At 39.6% G+C, this 17,534-nt stretch overlaps 1 protein-coding gene across 1 annotated transcript in view; it reads left to right on the forward strand.

The window, feature by feature from the left end:
- The window catches only part of LOC102046998 (gamma-aminobutyric acid type A receptor subunit gamma3), a 154,285-nt gene that overhangs the window by 82,270 nt on the left and 54,481 nt on the right, over window positions 1-17,534 (forward strand). The gene's annotated exons all lie outside the window — the stretch shown is intronic.

Genomic DNA, 17,534 nt, shown 5'->3' on the forward strand with positions numbered 1-17,534 from the left:
TTACTGTAGGCTTCTTTAGTGTTTTGGGAGAGTTTGTAATGATAGTTTTGATAATAACCATCAATGGGTAATAAACTTTATTGTCTGATTATGTACTTCATTGAAAAATAGTTCTACATTTTTTTAATTTTCTGCCCTCTGAATTTAATAGCAAGCTCTTTCCTTTTTGTATCCTTTGGGGACATATCTAGAAGCATTCATGCCACCTTCTTGATGTCATACATTATTTTGAAAGCCATTGCCAGCATCTCTTTGGTTTTTTTTTTCTAAAATAAACTATATCAAACTTCTCAATCTCTCTTCATACAAATGTGGGTTCTGAATCCAGCCATTCTCATCATTAATCTCTCAGCTCCCTCTATTCTCAATTTCTTTAAATAGTACAGCTGGAGATGAGCACCATGTTTCAGGTGACAGTGCAGTTTGTAATGGAACTGTTACATTTTCAGGCTGATTTTCCCATTCTTGTTGGTTCTAACATTTCATTTGACAAACCAAATTTATTTTCTGACTGTTGCACCTTTTTGGATGGTAAGGTTTTCAGTGAACTCCTAGTTGTTATGGCTTTAATTTAGACTCTTGGAAATTGTTTGAATAACTCAGTCTTCCACCCAGTGTGTGTTATGCTGGGCAGCACCAAAGAAGTGACAAGGACCTACCAGCCAATTATTAGAATTCTTGAAAGGAACCAAAGATAACAAATAAGGTCATGTTAAGTGAGATGTTTTAGATTATCACCACTGAGTAGTAGGGTAGGTGTGAGAGGGATAAAGGAATTAAGACACTTGGAAACAGGGATTTCAAACACTTCAAACAATTCATTTCTGCTGAACACCTGAAGTTCCTGGAGGAAAAGGTCTGGAACAGCTGCATAATTCCCTGTGGCTGAATGGTAACACTTGCATTGGTGAGATCTATTCTTTGGGGAAGGAGCATAAGAATATGAAATCTTGGAGAGACACGCTGGAGCTGAGTGGGATCAACACTGTCTTGGAGAACAGCCATTCTGTCCCAAGGACGATTGCCTTTAGCCCTTTTGTAACAGGCATGGCATTCTACTGTGTGGCTCCCAGGCTCAGTTATATCTCATCAGTGACTAGACATGAGACTACTAGTCTTGTGGGACAACATATCCCACTAGATGTGAGAAAATTCAAGCAAAATCAGACCTCGAGCCATATAGATTATATACCCTTAATAAAATATCTGCTTCTCCATTACAGAATTGTGCTTTCTTCTTAAAAAGCAGTTAATCCAATGTCACATTGCAACGAACCAGAAATCTCTCTCAGATTACCTAGAAACTTTAATGTCTTGAATCACACCTAGACATACTGCCAGGCTATTAATTTCAAACAATATCTGACATTTCATTGAAACAAGCTGTTATGCAAGCAATGATAATCCCTTCATATTTAATGGAGTTTCTGAATTTAGTACCATGCATCTGCATTGCCACTTCATCTTTTTTTTCAAAAGCAAAGATAAAAAAAAATACAGAAATAAGCACCTTTTTGACTCAGAATACTAATCTAGGTGTCAATCTGTTTGAGCAAAGCACTACATTTTGAAGATTTACAAAGTGCCATCTTTTATTATTATTTAAAACACAGTAGGCCAGATTGATATCTAGTGAGATGCAAATTAAAAGTAAAAAATTAAAGAATTATGTACAGTGAAAGAACATAAGGATATAGAAAAAATATTAGAGAAGACTGTCATGTGTAGTCTATGGATCTTTTTGTTCCTATACTAATTTACTATTATGCAGATCTTCAGTACTGCTGTTCTGCTAACTCCCTTTTCTGGGCAATGCTCAACTTATAAACCCATGGAAGGGAATTCAGAAGCCTGTGCTCATGTTGCGCATGTTACAAATATCAGCTACCATTGTGTTTAACTTCAGCCACATTTTTTTATATTTCAGCAATCATAAGGATCACGATGGTGTAGTTTTGATGGGTATGTGGGCTTCCTCTGCATCAAGCATCTGTAGCTGTGCACACCTATCTGGCTGTGCACTGCTGACCTATTGCAGCCCCTGGAAATGGAGGCCGAGTGTATGATTTGCATGGTAATCCAAACTGAGATTGATGTCAGGCTCCCTGGGCAAATTGCCTGCACAAGTAGAGAAGAAGGGAGAGGCAGAGCAAATTCAGTATAGCCACATTGCTGTGTTCCACCCCAGGGACAGGGAGCAGGTGAGCGCTTTACTTCGCTTTCTACCCCACTGACAGAGATGGTGTGTCAGAAACATCAGATTTTAATCAGAAGTACATGTGGCTGGCTGCTCAGCCAAAGAGACTGGGGAACTGGATCACAGTGGCTTCTTGGCCCTGGCTGGGGTACAGCACAGTTAGTGCTGCCTCATCTACATCTCATGAAAAAGTCATAACTAAGTCTTAGAAATCTCCTGAGAGTGAGCTGCACCATCACTGCCGGAGCCCTAATGCTGCTGTTAAGCTCCCTGTGCTCCAGCCACAGGACAGTTTTAGCTTTGCAGCTGCACTTCCCTGAAAGTGTTCTGCTTAAGTATTTGATTTAGAAAGACTGCAAGAAATACAGAAGAGACACATTTCCTCTGGTACTTATAAAACAGAAAGCCAAGTCAGTCATTCCTTTTAAAGTTGCCAGAGTTTTTTGGTTGTCGTTGGTTTGTGGGTGTTTGGGTTGGTTTAGTTTCATTTTGGTTTGTTTGTTTGTTTTTAATAGAGTTTTAATTGAAAATCTAGCAGTATTTGGCTGACTGGAAGGAATTTTTCCCTTCAGCCCTTAACTCCTCATGTTTTATGCAAACCCTGCTATAAGTAGTCTACCTTAAGGGTTAGTCTTCAAAGTCCTTTTTGCAGTTAAAATGCACTTCTTATCACACTTGCACATAGCACCTAGCTGAAGCAATCTGCTAGGCAGCCTACGCAGCACCATCAACATCTGCCTCTCCTGTAGGTCACAACTCAGTTTCAAAATGTAGCCAGTTCTGAAGGGCATTGCTTGGCTTCATTATAACACAGATGAGCAACAGGTGCCAGCTCGTTAAAAGGAGCTGTGCTGGGTTTGGCTGAGATGGAGTTAATTTTCTTCTCAGTAGCTGGTACAATGCTGCGTTTTGGATTTAGTATGAGAATAAAATGAGTTTTCTAAATCAAGGACTTTTCAGGTTTCCCATGTTCTGCCAGTGAGGAGGGGCACAGGAAGCCAGGAGGGAGCAGAGGACACAGGTCACCCAAACTAGCCAAAGGGCTATTCCATACCATAGAATGTCAAGCTCAGCATATAAAGCTCAGGGAAGAAAAAGGTGGGAAGGATGTTTGGAGTGATGGTGTTTGTCTTCCCAAATAAGCATTATGTATGATGGAGCCTGACTTTCCTAGAGATGGCTGATGGGAAATGGTGAATGAATTCCTCGTTTTGCCTTGCTTGTGTGCGCAGCTTTTGCTTTACCTGTTGGGCTGTCTTTATCTCAACCCACAGATTTTCTCACTTTTAGTCTTCCATTTCTCTTGCCCATCCCACCGGGGCGGGGAGTGAGCAAGTGGCTGGCTGGGTCTTAGTCGCTGGCTGGGGTTAAACCATGACAGATGCTGGGTCTGAAAAAGTATATTTTCACTTTTAAACTTCTCTTGAATTCAGTGCAGTTACAAAGGAAACGTGCCTTGTGAAATGACCTTTCAAAGAATCTGTAGCCATTATAACTTCTTATAAATAACTCTCAGCAATATCTTAATATCATCAAAAAGTAAGAAGAATATAGGCCCAAAGTAATGCCCCAGAGACTGGTGACATTTTTTAAAGAGAAGCAGATTAAGGAGTCTCCAAGCACCAGAAGTATCCACAGTACCAAGAGAAAAAAAAAACAAAAAAAAAAAAAAACAAAAAAAAAACCCTTTTTCACATAGACGGAGGACATTCACACAGTGTCCTCTCACTTGTGTCATCCTGTCCTGAAGTGAGGAGCACTGCACCTAATTAGCATCTCTGGAAACATGAGAAATATATACTTTTCTTTTAATAATACAATGGCTTAGAGGCCCAAAATAGTTAAGTATTACACAGGAAGCATTGTGGAGCAAATGAGAGTGTATACAGAGCAATCAGGAAGAAAGGAGGATACTGACATTTTATAAAAATGCCAATAGACACTTAAAATATGGGGCACCACTCTCACGTTCTTGCCAAGGCACGTGAAGCATAGTGAGCGTCCCACCTTGCCTCTACCACTGCAAAGCAGAGGCAATGTCTCTCTTTCACCTAGATCCTCAGTACGCCATTTCTTTGATTCTTTGCACCCAGATATAGGTGGTGGTGGTGAACTGAAGGGCGAGTCAATAGAAGTTATAGATGTCTATTGATTAAAAAAAAAAAAAAAACACAACCAACAAAGAGAGAGAAATATAAGGTGGAGGTGGTGCTTTCAGGAAATGATACTTTTTCATCCTAGCCTCCTGTGGAAAAGCTCTGTTTCCTGAGGTGGAGCAACTGGTTTCATATGCCAGTCAAATGTGCCTAACTGTCATCGCTGCTGGTAGCAAGTGTGGGCTTCAGCCCCATTTTCACTCCTTACCTGACACACAGCCTCATTCATGGGAGTCCACTGAACCTCACTGGTGAGAGGAGGGTTACGTCAGTGCTAGGAGGGCTGCTGCATTGCTTTGCTGTGTGATAGCATTGCGGTTACTGTTGTTTCCTTCCTTTTGGCAAACCAGATGAAGAGACAGGACAGTGATTATTCTGTGCATGTTGTTATTTAGGCTGCCAAGTTAGCAGGCATGGGAGACTTTTTGCAGAAAAGAGCGGGATTTGTCACATACAGACATATGGCTTCGTAATTTCTGTATGTAATTGCTGTAATTTCTGTGCAAGTTGTGGAGACCTTTCTGTGAAGGGTGTGGGGACCCAATGCAAGCAGCCCTGGACTTCAGCAACTGCTTTCAAAGAAAACAGGAGACTGTGGACAGTTAGGAGAGGGAGTTTTGTACAACTAGGTACACTGCTGTAATGAGTGGGTGGTGGAGCTGCTTCTTTCTTGAGCTGAGAAATAAGATTTTTGTCGTTATCAAATTTGAACCTGAATAACAGCTTCTGACCTAACATTCATGAACACGATCTCTTATTTTCACAGAATTTAATCCTTGCTTGATCCAGACTTCTTGTAATAGGTGCTCACAGGTTTTCAACATATTCAGGCTCCAGCTTGAACTTTATCCTCTTCCTTTCTCAGTGGGGTTCACTTCCAAATAGAAAAGAAATGCTGCCACCTGTGCCCGTCTCACTTTATATTCTTCTGGTTGTTCTGGCAGGCAAAGGAGCATATTTTAGGTGGTAGGGCTCTCCTTGCTCTCCTCTTTCACTTGTGCATTGATTCTTGTTGTCTTGATTTTCTTGCTTTAGAAGCCTGCTCCTGGCAAGCAAGAAGGGGCAGCGCTAGGGCAGGCAAAGTCAGCAGCAGTCTGCTGTCTGGGGCAGCAGTGTGCATGTTTCTGCTGACATTTTTGCCCATGCCAGAGCCATGGAAAGCTTGTAAAGACTTAAAGACTTAGACCCAACCATCTGAGCCCTTTGCATTTGAATTGCTTTAGCCCCTGCTTCTGCAAAGGCTCTCTCCCCTGGGATGTGGGCTGTGTGTTTTGAAGCTGGGCTTCCCATCCTGCAGACCTGTTAAGCCATAGCTGCCTCTAGCATCTTCAGCGATCTGTCCTCAGTGAACGGGCAAACAGAATGAAGATCACTTGCAGCGGGGTTTTAAGTACCCAGCAAAAGAAGGAGACGGGTAGGGAAAAAAGAGGTAATTAAAACATATACCTCTTCCAAAATACTTTCAAGGAAGGCAGTGCTGTAGGCTGGAAAGAAAATCCAGGACTAAAATTTAAGATAAAGATAGAAGACCAAAAGGGTTAAGGTAATGGAAATGAAGACTTGGTGTCAGCAGTGGTCTGCTGGGGCACGCCTTCAGTCACCTTCAAATGAATGTAACTGGCATGAAAGAATAGCATGTCATGGCACAGTCATCCCCTGCAGCTGAAAAACCTGTGCTTGCTCAGAAACAGAAAGCAGTGTCCAGGCAGCCTCTGTAATGACAGTTTTTCATCTGCTGGTAGTTCTGAAGGATGAGGTTTCCTACTTGTCAGTGTCCTTGGGCAAAGCCATTTGAGCAGTCTAAGGCCCAATTAAAGACAGCATCTGCCAAATCACTGGGTGGTAGTAGGGAAGGATCTCCTGGGAAGGATGCTAAAATAAGTAGTGCTGCTGGAGAAATGCATGATGAAAGCAACACAAAGAAATTACATACTACAGACATCATCAAGAGACCTGTTGAGACTCAAAGTCGAGACTTTGAGCTCTGCAACACGTGTGGCATTAGGACTGAATGAGCCCACATATCTATTTTTAAGAGCAGGTGCTCTGTTCCCCTCCCTGTTTCAGTTGGACCATCAGAACAGTGCAGTGTTCTCAGCATCAGAAGCGGTTTTGACTGCAGGAGCAGTACAACTTGAGGATGAGTGGCTTTCTCTGATCCTTCATAAGGCTACAGCCCTTTCCTCTTTGGGAGGCATCATTAAGAAATGTCTCCCCTGTTTGGGAGCTTCTTTTTACAGAACATATAATATCTGAGGCTTACTTTCTTCTGTCAGATTTCAATAAAATTAGTGAATGGGTGCAAATGTTATTGAAGCAAGGACAGGTAACACACACATAAACATAGACCACAAATTACATAAGCCTCGTTTCCTAAGCAAACCAAGCTAAAAAAAAAAAGATTTAATTACTGTAACTTGGCCCAGAGACACATAAAGCAAAAACTGCTGGAGTTTTGATTTTCTGACTGGGGATTATTTATTCTTTTAAAATAGTTGTAAGTATGATTTATACAGGGCCTGGAATAACCATAAAACAGCTGTGCAGTTTTCAAACCAACAGTGTTCAGACTGGTGCTGGGGTATGAGGAGCAACAAGAGTGAAGAACAATGGGGAACTTGGGAAGAAACTGAAATTTGACCTCTGCCAAAAATTTAAAAAAAAAGGAATTCTCACACATAGAATCTTGCACAAAGAATCTCACTGGTTTATAATGTATATTTTTTCTAAATATAAACACACAAACCCCATTTTTAAAAAGGGGTTTTCCATGAGCTGGATATACAGAAAATATTTTTCCTCAGAAACATGGGCACACACTTTGCGAGAATAAATGATTCTGACAGAAACTGGCAACTGCTTTGTGAAAGTGGCATCGTTGCCATTTTCACCACTGCAGGACAGGCAGTTCCACAGTGAATCCCTCAAGGGCCAGAAGGCACCTTTGTCTGGGACAGGGCTGCCGGGCTCCCCAGGCTGCAGCTGGGAGCACCCTTGTGGCCAACACATATGGGGTTCTTTGAGTGGTGGCAGCTGCTAGATGTCCTGGAAGGACCTGGGGGAGCCATAACCTCTGGAGGGTTCAGAGCTATTGGAGGTGATGATGTTATGTCTTGATGCACAATACTGCTGCTTTAAAGTTTTAGTGGAAAATAAAGCAGCACAAAACTATGTACACTTGGTACACAGACCTATTTTGGATAGAACTTGATCTTAATACTTATCAATTAACTACAGGCAAAGCTGCCTATGAATTTGAGGAATTCGGTTGCCACAAGGAAAACTGAAATGCATGAGAGAAATACAGCCGATGATATCTTTGTTTTAACAGGCAAAAATATTAGTGAGTTGGCTCCTTCAGCCTTACCAAAAACAAAGCTCTTCAATTTTAGAGCAATAACTGATCGTCTAAAGATCACGATTAGTGTCTGGGATCAGAAATTGAGAAAGAAACTACCAGGAGACTCAGAATTTACCCTATGGTGTACTGTAAGATACTGAGTTTTACAGTCACTGCAGGGATCTGGAAAGAAAAGCAAAAGACCATGACTCCACAGAAGCTTTAGAAACCATGTTTTAGCTGAGCTAAAGTAAAGCTAACCAAAAGAACAGTTTCATGTGCTTGAAATAGCATACCTGGACAAGAGATTAAGGCATTGAGATACACAGACACATCACAGAAAAATCGCTGTGATCAATAATGTACCTCAAAAGATGAGAAAAAGATGAAGAATACTTGAACTGGTGTACTACATAGAAGCATCAGCTAATTTCCATCAGCAGTATCCTGAGAGCAAATGAGATACGAACACTAAAATACTAGAGTCTGGGGAGAGAAAAGTCATTAACTGGAGAGGCGACAGCCCTGAGATGCTTGGAAAGTAAATGACAAACCAAGGCATTGATAAATGCTTCCAGAGAAGAGGAAGACCAAATTTAGTGAATGCAAAATTAATGTATTTACCAATTCATCATAACACTGTTGCTGATGTTTAAATGAAAACAGTGCAGTGCTCTCACTAATGTAATTGAGTGTGACTATAAATATGTCAGACTCAACAAAGTCATCTGAAACTTCCTTTTGTCAGATAATTTCTGATGAGCTGTTATTACGAACAAGGAGATTACATCTTAGCCATGACCTTTTCAGGAACTGTTCTTTTTGTAAGTATGAGACACACAAAACAACCTTAACATTTATCTTCAGTTCCCTAGTCTTGCATGCTATACCTATAAGGTGCAGATATGTCCTAGGGAGCTAAAATTGAAAACTAGCAAAATATTACAAAACATAGAAATCCCTCTGTTGCTTTACTTTACAGAGCTATAAAAACTTCTTTTTTGTGAATTTTTGTGTGCGTTCAAGTGACTATCAGTGTGTGTAAATGACAAATAAATCTACATACAGAACGATAACAACTACATGAATAAGCAGATACCACTCATTTCTTTGTGAATAGTTGATAGACTGAAAAAAACCCGAATAGAAGAACCTAGCTTTAAATAACTGATTTTGACTCTCCAACGTCAGTTCACATGTTAAGTTACACTGTGATGCAAAACAGAGAAATCAGTCTTTCAATAAAAAGTGTTTGTATGGCCTTTATTTTTCAACAGCAGCAACACTTACAAACCATTCAAAAGCTAACCCTGCTTAATCTCAGGCTTAATGAAATTTTCTGTTTAGTTTTGAGTTTATGCTGCAACTTGTTTTATTTGGTGAAATGGCAGTACTCAGAAAAGACCCTGTGTTTTCAGTTTTGAGTGTTCTTTTGTTTTCCCTTTTATTATCCATTCGTGATACACTCTGAGAAGACCTATAAAAAAGTCATAATAATTTTGTATGGAAATCTTTAATTCATACGTGCTTCCATTAATGCTATGTTGACTGAGCATAGTACGTTTCTGACAGCTTATGTAAACCCACGGGCTTTGCTGGTGTAGCTCCTGTGAAGACTGAAATGGGTTTCATGGCAACTCAGAAAAAGAAATGTCAATACCTAAATTTTCATTTTTGTGGGTCTGAAAATGTACAGTTTAGGCTAGTCACAAACCCTATGGACTATATAAGCTGAATATATAACTACAATGACTATCGTAATTGAAATTGGATAGAAAATTTCTGCACATGGGACAATGTGGATAGGTTGTAGTGTGTTTCTAGCCTAAGAAGTTGGGCACTGATAAATAGGTGGATGCTAATACTTCTGTGGATGCTATTACTATGTCATTGTAGCAACTACCTTCAAGTTGTGAATATATTTTTTTATCTATGCTTACTCAATTATTGTTATTATTTTTTATGAGACTGCAAAGTCTTCTTGCTTGTTTTTAGAAATTCAGGCTATTCCATGCCCGGGTTTTTTTTATGTACTTTATACAACAAATAGCTTATTTACTTATATTCACATGCTGATAATAGTATACTTCTAATCATAATATTCTATTATTTTACTGCTAATGGATATCCCTTTTTCAGTTGCACTCATAGTTAACATATACATACTAATTATTGACAAGCAGTTGGAGGATAAGGATTAAGCATGTTTAACATAATCTTTAAATACTGTCATGTTCATTTGAGAAACAGAAAATGAGTTCTCAGTGTTAAAAAGGGCTTCTTACTAAGTGTGGATAAATAGATTACTTGTCAATGAAAGGAAGAAAACTGTAAGTAAATTATGTTCACTTCATTCCTACCCACTTGCATGGACTAAAAAACTGTGTAAGTGTCTTTTCTTTCATTTCCTGGGCTATTTATGGCTGTGTTGTTTACTTTACTAGAGCTCAGAGTCTCCATCAGAATCCCTGCTTGTTCATTATATTTTTCAGATGAGCCAAAACACATTTTCTGAGCACTTTGTCTAATAAAGCAATGGATGAAGCAAACAATGTTATCTTTCTCATCAGGACAATCTTAAGGAAATCTTAGTAGTCCTACATGGATGATACAGTTAATTACTGCCATTAAATGGGTAAAGGCAAGATTATTTTATGTTTTAATATCCTTAACTGTTGAAGGTGATACTGAGCATTTACATGGTATTTTAAATTCAATTCACATACATCTGTGTTAAAGATCTTTGATGGAATTTACTCCATTTAATTTAATTTATTCGGCCCCTAAATTTGAGGTGCCCTACATAGTCAGTAGGGGGAAAAAAAGTATTTTTAAAGTCATCTAGTGAATGGTATTCCACTCCCACTGGAGTGCTTGAACTCAGTTGGCCGGCATCTTTTGGTGGCACTGCTATCCATCCTAGTTGTAAGCAATTTCAGCACTTAAGAAGGGCAATGTCACTGAGCATCTTCAATGTAAGTGCAGTTTAAATTAATGGAAGAGGAAGGCTGCGTCCTGGCTATAACAACAGCAGACTGAAGAACTACAGGTTTGACAGATAGTCCTTTAATAAACTGAGAGGTTTATGTCTCACTTTGGCTATTTTATAGCTTTGTTTTCTAAATTGTCCAAAGCAATCTCTACTAGGTTTGGGTTTAAATTTTGATGCCAGGAGCTTCAACTTTCTCTGGTTTACCCAAATATTTTTCATCTGCTCTATTGTTATGATTTTGGCTTCCTCTTTCTCATAAAGCTGAATTAAGAGTCAATTTCTATACAGAAAATTGCAAGTGACTGCCTTCATCACCTACATCTGCCTGAGATAAGACTTGAGTATGTAGCCACTCATACTTCACACATCTCAGCAAAAATCCTGGGAAGCACCTCAAAATTTGCCCTTAGCACATCCATTGCAGAATTCATGTTTAAATAGACTTTAGAAAATCTTGCATGCAGCTTAATATTCTTTGATAGTCATTTGCAAACTATAAAAAGAAATAATTTTTCTCTTCTCACTTGACTTCATGCAGTCAGCCAAACAGAAAATTTTAGCTGCTAAAATACTCATTTTGCACTGTTTGCATTCTATTACGGATCTCGATGTACATATTTAGCAGTACAGTAATGAGGCCAATCTCTTGGCAGTAGTACATAGCTCTTGAGTTCTCAGCATCATGCAGTCGTTGTAGGCCACGTGAATTCCATGTAAAAGAAGGGAGGAGAGGCAAGTCTGCCAGGTGATTGAATCTCACCCCAAATCTTCTGGAAAACAGCAAGTGCTCAGGTGAAGCCTCCCATCTCTATGCAGATCTGGCCATGGTATATGAGACCTAGGTATGGCAAAGCAGTGGCACAGGATCCCAGCAGCCTCTGAAAGGCCACCTCTTTGGCATACATTTCTGAAAGTATCCTCTTACCTGGAATCCCACCTGTAGTCTCACAGCCAGTAGAAATGTGAGGCTTGGCCTACATGATCAAAAATTATCTAATCCACATAATGAATAAAGTCTTGTACTATTCGTTGTGTGTAATGACACACATGTGAAACTTTACAAGATCGTTATGAAATAGCTATGTTAGCAATGAAAAATCAGTACAGGTAGCTATAAAAAAAAATCTGTCTCTTTCTGGCATCTTTGTTTATAAGCAGAAAACTTCTAAATATGTGGTGAATAGAATGACTAAATATTCCAGAATAATTCATATCAGGAGCGAATTTGAGATATGGAAACTGATTTCAGGACTTTCATTTTTTCTGTGCAAGGCATTAGTATTGCAGAAAAACAAAGGTAAAGTCTTCATATTGTTCCATACATAACAAAACAGGAGGTTGGAGTAAAGCCCCATAAAATTCCATAAAAAACATGAACAAGGCTGCATATGCCTAGGCAAGGTTTTCATATATGTCCTCAGCACACTGATCTGTGCAAGAACTCTCTCCTTACAGAAGGTACAATTTATATTCAGTAAGCTACAAGCGAGATAAGCATATTTATCATTAGTGATGTTAGGAGTGGGGATGCAATACAGCTAAATCAGAAAACTCTGGACATTTTCCAGGTGTTCTAGTTACTCGTAGAATAATGTGTGAGATAATATGCTGGCCAGAGCAATGCAAGCAATAGGCAAAAGCAATTGCTGAACATGAATTCTGAAAATTATCTTCCAAATAGAACTGTTAGCATGCAGTAAAAATAAGTATATAAATAAAAATGCATAGCAAAACATTGACATGCTATAAGACATGTTTTCATTTTGGTTTTCGGGTTTCTTTGGGGTTTTTTTGGTTTTGGGTTTGGCTTTTTTTTCCAGAAGAGGTGAAGGCATTTGCAAAACAATAGAAAAGTGTAATTCTAGGGACAATATATGATAAAACCAACTATTGTCCAAACCCAAATCACTCTGGGTACAGATTGCAAATGTGTTAAAAGGGAAACTGATTGACGAGCATAAGGACAGAGTACAAAGGTATGATGATGTAACAGAAGTACCGTAGTTTCTTAATGTAATTTCAAGCTATTCCACCTGTCACTGAAATTGGGAATAAGAAAACACAAGTGGAGCATTAAGAAGCAGGCATTCATTTATTGCAGCACTGAATGCATGGGGGATCACTCCACTTAATGCACATGCCATGTTACATTTAGGCAAGATTATAGAGATATACGTATGTTTATGCAGTTCTCAGAAGAGTCATATATATTCAATTGTTTCCCAAGAATAGGTGGTACTATATTAATTAAGCATCGCACATGCTCCTTACAGGTATTTAAGAAAACTTCTGGGGGTCTCAAACGATAGTCGACCCTCCAGTTACAGCTGACTAAGAAATGAACCTCAATTCTCTCTCCCTGTATGGACTCGTCTTGACCAAGTTCAACTTCTTTTGGCAAGTTTGGTTTCAGATCTGGCTTTGCAAGAAGGGTTTTTTTTTTCGGATCTTTCTTGGAGTTATTGATTAAGCTGCCCTCAACAATATAATGTTGCACAACTACTGTTTGATGGTAATTATCCATAATAATTATACTGAAACAAACAGTCCATAGTAGTTATACTGAAAGGAACAGTGGATGGTGACACACCTATCCTTTAGAACCTGATACTCAGAACAGAGATTTTTCACTACTAGGGCTGTGTGCGACAAAATAATAGCACCCCTATATGAGAAGTATCTGTTAGATTTTAAAAGAAAACTATGGTGTTTTTTTCAGAAAGTGAGTACATGGAAAAGCCATATCTCAAAACATCTTCAAGGGAAAACTTCCAGCTCTCTTTTCAGTCCAGCCCTGTTCTTGTCTGCTTTCCTTCTTTACCTTCTCATTTTCTTTTTTTTTTCTTTTTTTTTTTTTCTGTCATCCAAGATTACAATTTGTCTATGAGTAGCAAAAAACAAGGAAAAAAGATTACTCCCTACAAGAGCTAGTTAACAGAAAATCCTTCTTTTGGCACTTACTTCTCTAACAGAAACGCTTCTCTTTTCCTCCTTTCTACGTTGAAGGCCCAGAAGTTCCCCCCAAAAGCTAAGCTGCCATATAATGTATCAGTAAGTTGTATCACTGTTCTAGCACTTCTCTCAAAAAAGAGAATTAGTCCCGGGTAAAAGGATAATTAAACATTACTGTTGATGATGGTCTGAACTGGATCCTCTAGTTCTTAGCCAAAGTGATACCACAATCATATTAAAGCACATTTTCATGTAGAAAAACTTTGTTCTTTTCAGTGGGAGACGTATCCTTCAGGTCAGTATTAGATCCATTATTCTGCAGTCATGGTTATGTTGGTTGATTTTCTTCATGAGCTAATGTACTGTTAATAAGGTGTCAATTACCAATGCAAGCAAACAGGGCAAAGAATAACGTTTATAACTGCTGTAGTTATCACCTAAGTGCAATTATCTACAACTGCTGAAATAAATCACTTCAGGTTTTAAAGCTATCTTTACAGCATTCACATTTATCGGTTTTTCTTATAGCTGTCTTTTAAAATACCACATATTTTATTTCCTTAAATCAGTGGGTGAGAAAAAGGCTAGTCACCTTCATTTGTGAACAGAGAACTCAATATGCATTCAATTGCAAGTATTGTTTTCCACAGGTCTTAAGCAAACAACTAAATGTCTCCACTCTCTTTCCCTGCTTCTGCTTCAGTCTACCCTGGTGGGCTCCTCCTTTAAAAGACATAATGAATTTTCTATATCCCCTGATTTTAATTTTATTCTATTTCAAAACAACTGAAACTTTACTCTTTTTGCCATCTAATTGTGCTTAATAAGTGCATACAATCGTGAATAAGTGCATACAAAGGTGGTATCATTTTTAATAGGGGACTTCCAGGATTCTCCTAATTAAAAAACACACCTTCTGAGAGCAGACACAAGACAGATACAGGAATAGATCACCGAGAAACCTCTTCCTCTGAAATGTTGAGAAGTTTGGATGAAAAATGCAGTTTGCTTGCCAACAAAGGAGCATTTATAAAGACTGGTAACAAGAAAAAGAGCCCAGGCAGCTCCTGTGGCAGCGTATGATTTGTCATCCACAGCAGAGTACCAGAGAATGGTGCATTTCTGGACTTCATTATCCTCTTCTGACCGGGTCTGTGCTGACAGTGGCCTCCCTCTCTGTCTGACTGAGGCTGTGTTGGCAGAGGTCTCCTGATGAGCCTGAAGAAGAGTTTACTGGGTAGCATTCAAGGAAGCAAAGTTTATCTGGAAGCAGCTGGTTGCAGGGTGTATAGGGCTGCTCATCACCTGCCTCTAGTTGTATCAGAGCACCGTCCCTTTCCTGACCACCTTCAGCAGCAGCAGTTGAATCTACTACACTCCCTCTGTGTCTGTGGTGTGAAGTCTGATCACTAGCTGATGGTGACAGCTTGTCTTTCAGATCATGCTTTCTCCCAACTTTGAGTGTACAACCCTGGACAAGAAGAACCTTCCCAGAATTGGGCTATGTCTTTCAAATACATACTTCTGTCACAAGCATCAGCCCCCTGGCACATACTTAACTGAACTGATCCTTTCTTGGCTGAGCCGCCCCCCACACACACATTTTCAGCCTTGCTCCTGTTTTCATTAAATCCTTATCACATGCTCTGAGCATCCAATTTTTTCCAAAGCTAGGAAGAAGAGATAACCTTCCTTGTTGCATTATTCCTTCTGCTACAAGCAGGGTCTGCCTATGTTACATGTGAATACAAAGTGCGGGGAATCAGCAGTAAAATAAATTGATTTCACAGAATGGGAAAAAAAATATGTCTGAAGAAATGAAAGAGGTGGGGTTTTTTTCCATGCCTCTCTGTCCTTCTATGTCTTGGATATGTTTCTAAGGGAAGTTTTTTAGACAGAAGCTGGTTCTTCACATGGTCTGTGTCCTATTTGACATGACCCCTTTCCTGCTATCCTTCCCATCTCTACTCACTTCTTAAAATCATAGAATCATTTAGGTTGGAAAATACCTTTAAAATCAAGTCCAAGCTTTAACATGTCTTGTAAATACCTCCAGAGATGGTGATTCCACCACTTCCCTGGGCAGCCTGTTCCAATGCTTGACCATGCTTTCAGTGAAGAATTTTTTTCTAATATCTGATCTAAACCTCCCCTGGCACAACTTGAGGCCATTTGCTCTTGTCCTGTCACTTGTAACTTGGGAGAAGAGACCAACACGCACCTCGCTACAACCTCCTTTCAGGCAGTTGTAGGGAGTAGTAAGTGTCCCCTGAACCTCCTTTTCTCCAGGCTAAACAACCCCAGTTCCCTCAGCTGCTCCTCATAATCCTTGTGCTCCAGACCCTTCACCGGCTTCATTGCCCTTCTCTGGACACGCTCCAGCACCTCCATGTCTGTCTTGTAGCGAGGAGCCTGAAACTGAACATGGTATTCAAGGTGTGGCCTCACCAACCATTATCACAGAAAAGAAGGAGAAACAAGGAGATAAAGTGTTGATCTAAGATGCCCAGACTAACAACATCATTGGGGAAATCAAGGTCAGGGGCAGTATGGATACATCAATGGTTGTATTACAGAAGTTGCTGATTTTCCATCAGCATTGACTCTGGTAGCAGACGTGCTTCAGGGCCAGTTGACACCAATTCTCACAGCTATCTTGTGATTGCAAGTGGCTCTCATCCAGCCTGTAGTTGTTTCTGGCCTTGATCATTTTTTTCAGCAGTTTGGTGGAGGCTTTTGCACAAATCACTGAGTCTCCCTAGAAAGAGAAGTGGTATGAACATGAAGAATGAAGTTTAAATATTTTTAACCGGTCAGTTATAAATATGGTGGTGATGTGAGAAGATGTGGTAATATGAGTTCAACTATTCCAGCAACAAAAGGGAAATAAAACAAAATCCAGAGAATCTCACAGGTTGTCATGACATTTTGGCTTTTTGCTATAAGAGGTTCACCTCCAAAATGGCAAAAAGTGCATTTATTGTTTATCCATGTCTGCATTATTGGAGTAAAAGTGAGTGGTACGCTTTGAAAATGTACATGTTCAAGTCTATGAGTAAAGCAACAAAGGTACCAATAATTTGTGTTACTCAAAAGCCATTAAGTATGTTTGATGAAGTGAACAGGTGGGATTACATGAATACTTTCTACTGGGCTCTTAAAGAAATAACTTCAACCATATTTGTCCTTGACCTGGTTTTACGAAGGCACATATTACTGGTCTTACAAAAACCCAAATGGTCAAGGTGCTCTATAAAAGTCTTTGGCATGGTAGTATATAAATCTAATACCTGCCGAAGATGCAAATAGCTACAGCACAGACTTCAAAATAACCATTAAGGCAAAATATACGAGAATTTAAAGGCAATCAAGTAAATCCACATGAGGGAAAATGAAGGTGTTGACATAAACTGGTTGAGAAGAACCTGAGTTGCAGGCTGCCAGAACTGGGGTGGCTGTAACGCAGAAGACACACTTGGTTGCTGTGGTTGTCTTCTTCCCATGGCATGCCCCTCACCATCTTACTGGCATCTGCTGGAAAGCCACCAGGGCCTCCTGGAGCCCTGCCCTGCTGCAGTATGGATATACTTACACAACCTAAAGCAACCTGACAAGGTAAATACACTTGGTAGCAATTGATTCAGCATGTCTGACTTGAAGCCACTAGCTCAAGAATGTAAGGTATTTTACTACCATTTGTCATGCTGGGGAAGAGAAAGAAGACAGACATTTCTATAGATAACACACTCTTAGTTGTGTTGCGGGCCGAACAGCAGAGGCTGCATTCTCTTGTTCTTATATTTTCTAAAATGAAGCATTTAGAGGGCTAGAAGTGATTAGGGTGTATACAAGAAATATTGGATATCACTAAAAGAAGAACCATCATGAGCAGTCCAT

Source organism: Falco cherrug, chromosome 2 (genome assembly GCF_023634085.1).
Source record: "Falco cherrug isolate bFalChe1 chromosome 2, bFalChe1.pri, whole genome shotgun sequence".
NCBI lineage: Eukaryota > Metazoa > Chordata > Aves > Falconiformes > Falconidae > Falco > Falco cherrug.